Below are 2,658 nucleotides of genomic sequence, written 5' to 3'. Positions count from 1 at the left end.
GACACATTTCCTGCAGTAACTATTTTACCAGAATCCTATTTTTCAGAAACTGATTGTCATTTTAAGTTCAGAAGACGTATGAGATAGTTTAATTTTACTACAAAAGGAGTTTGGAAACTTGGATTCTGGTCCTTTAAAAAAAAAAAGCACATTCTCTCTCCAAATTAACAAGTTTTTTAAGGTAGATAAATTGACATAAAATAAGGTAAAATGTTTGAAGTGTACGATTTTGTGGCTGTCGACATGGGCACACCTGGGAACCACAGCACACACACCGGCCCTAGAGTTTGTCTGTGCCCCTCGGCCACCAGCCCTGATCCCCAGGCATGGACCGATCTGATTCCTATCTCTGTTGATTAGTTCGCCTTTTTTTTTTTAGAGTTTATGTAAGTGAAATCATACAGAACGTACGTTTGTCTGATTTATTTCACTCAGCATAATTATTTTGAGATTAATCCATGCTCTTGCCTATGTTAATAGTTTGTTCCTTTTTGTGGCTAGGGAGCATTTAATCGTCACGGACGGGCCACAGTTTGTACCTCTGTTCACCTGTCAAAGGACATTACTGAGATTTCATTCTGGATACAAGTTCTTTATCATGCGTTCGATTTGCAAATATTTTCTTGCATTTTTTCATTCGTTTTGTTTGTTTTTTCTTGTATGTCTTTTGAAGACCAGGTGCTTTTATTTTGATGAGGTGTAATTTATTAATTTTTTCTTCTATGACTTGTGCTTTTGGTGTCTGAGAAATATTTGCATATCCCAAGGTTACGAACACCTTCTGGGTTCTGTAAAAGTTTTATGATGTTAGGTTTTGCATTTAGATCTACCTACGATCCAATTTGCATTTTATGTATGGTATCAATATGGATCAAAGTTCATTTTTTTGCATACTGAAGACCCAGTTCTAGCACCATTTATCTGAATTGGCTTTGTGTCATTCTTGAACATTAGCTATCTATATTTGTGGATCTAATTTTGGAATCTTTATGCTATATCATTGATCTATTTCATTATATTTAGGCGAATACTGTACTATCTTAATTACTTTATAACTTACTCTTGAAATCAGACACTGTTAGTGTTGTAATTTTCTACTTTTTCAAATATGTTTTAGCTATTCTAAATTCTTCATATATCTATCTATATGAATTTTAGAATTAGCTTGTCAGTTTCTACAAATAAACCTGGTAGGATTTGATTGGGTTTGCGTTCAAACTGTAGATCAGTTTGAAGGAAATTGACATTTTAACTATATTGAGGTCTTTTAAGTCACATTGTGTATCTCTCCATTTATTTAGATCTTTAATTTTAGTGATGTGTTTTAGTTTTCAACATACAGGTCTTTTACACTATTTCTCAGATTTCTCTCTGAGTCTTCCATATTTTTATGCTATTGCAAATGGTAGTGTTGTTTTCATATTGTGATTGGTTGCTAATATCTATTATTATATATTGGTTTTGCATCCTACAATCTTACTAAAACTCCCTTATTACTTCTCATTGCTTATTCGTATAATTCATTGGTTTTTCTACATGTACAGTCCTGTCTGCAAACAAAGTTTTATGTCTCTTCAGTCTGGAGGCTTTTCCTTCGTTCCTCACTGCATTCGCTGTAATCTCCGCTACAGTGTTGGCACGAAGTGATGAGATCGGGTAACCTTGTCTTGCTCTCGATCTTAGCGACTAAGCATTTCGTCTTTCGTCACTACATGTGGTATTAGCTCTCGTTTTTGCTTTTTGTTTTGTTTTTAGACATCCTAAGTCTGTTTGAGGAAGTGCCTGTCTATTCGTAATTTGCTGGGATTTTTTTTTCTTTTAATCCGAAGAAGATGTTGGATTCTGTCAAATGCTTGTTCTGCATAGGATGATCATGTGGCTTGTTTGTTGGTGTGGCTAATGACATCGATTGGCTTTTCTGGGTGCTAAATCCATCCTGTGTTCCTGGGATAAACTCTTCTTGGTAGTGATATTTTATCGTTTTTATATATTGTTGGGTTCATTTGCTAAATATTTCAGACTTTTTATGTCCATGTTCATGAGGGATATTGGTCTATAGTTTTATTTTTTTATAATGTCTTTGGTTTTGATACCAACATAATGCTGGCTGCATAGACTTAATTGGAAAAAATATTCTTATGTTTTCTAGAAAACTTGTATTATAGTATTGAAAGTATTTTTTCCTTATATTATTTATAGAATTATTAGCGACATCTGGAGTTTCCTTTGTGGGAGTATTTTTAACCACAGATTCAATTTCTTTGGGAGGTAGAGGCCTATTTAGGATATCTGTTGGTTGTATGAATTTGTCTTTCAGAGAACTTACACATTTTGTGTTAAATTCACAGATCTGTTGGCCTAGAGTTGATCATAATATTTATTATCTTTTAAATATCTGTAGAGTCTGTAGTGATGTCACCTCCTCCTCACTCTTGATATTTATTGGTAGTTTGTGTCTTTTCTTTTTTCCTCGTTGGTCTTGCTCGAGATTTATCAATTTAATTGATCTTCTTGAGTCAGCCTTTGCTTTCATTACTGTTTTCTACTTTCCGTTTTCATTGATTTCCACTCTGATCTTTATTATTTCCTTTCCTCTCACTTTGAGTTTAATTTGCTCTTCTTTTGTTGACTTTTGTATGTCACTGCTTGGAATTCCCC

General features: G+C 33.9%; 1 protein-coding gene across 1 annotated transcript in view; it reads left to right on the top strand.

Annotated features, from left to right (window-relative positions):
• Positions 1 to 2,658, top strand: part of KMT2C (lysine methyltransferase 2C) — a 226,149-nt gene that overhangs the window by 138,490 nt on the left and 85,001 nt on the right. The gene's annotated exons all lie outside the window — the stretch shown is intronic.

The sequence above is a fragment of the Pteropus vampyrus genome, unplaced genomic scaffold (genome assembly GCF_000151845.1).
Source record: "Pteropus vampyrus isolate Shadow unplaced genomic scaffold, Pvam_2.0 Scaffold316, whole genome shotgun sequence".
Classification (NCBI taxonomy): domain Eukaryota; kingdom Metazoa; phylum Chordata; class Mammalia; order Chiroptera; family Pteropodidae; genus Pteropus; species Pteropus vampyrus.
This window is presented reverse-complemented; position numbering and strand designations above follow the sequence as displayed.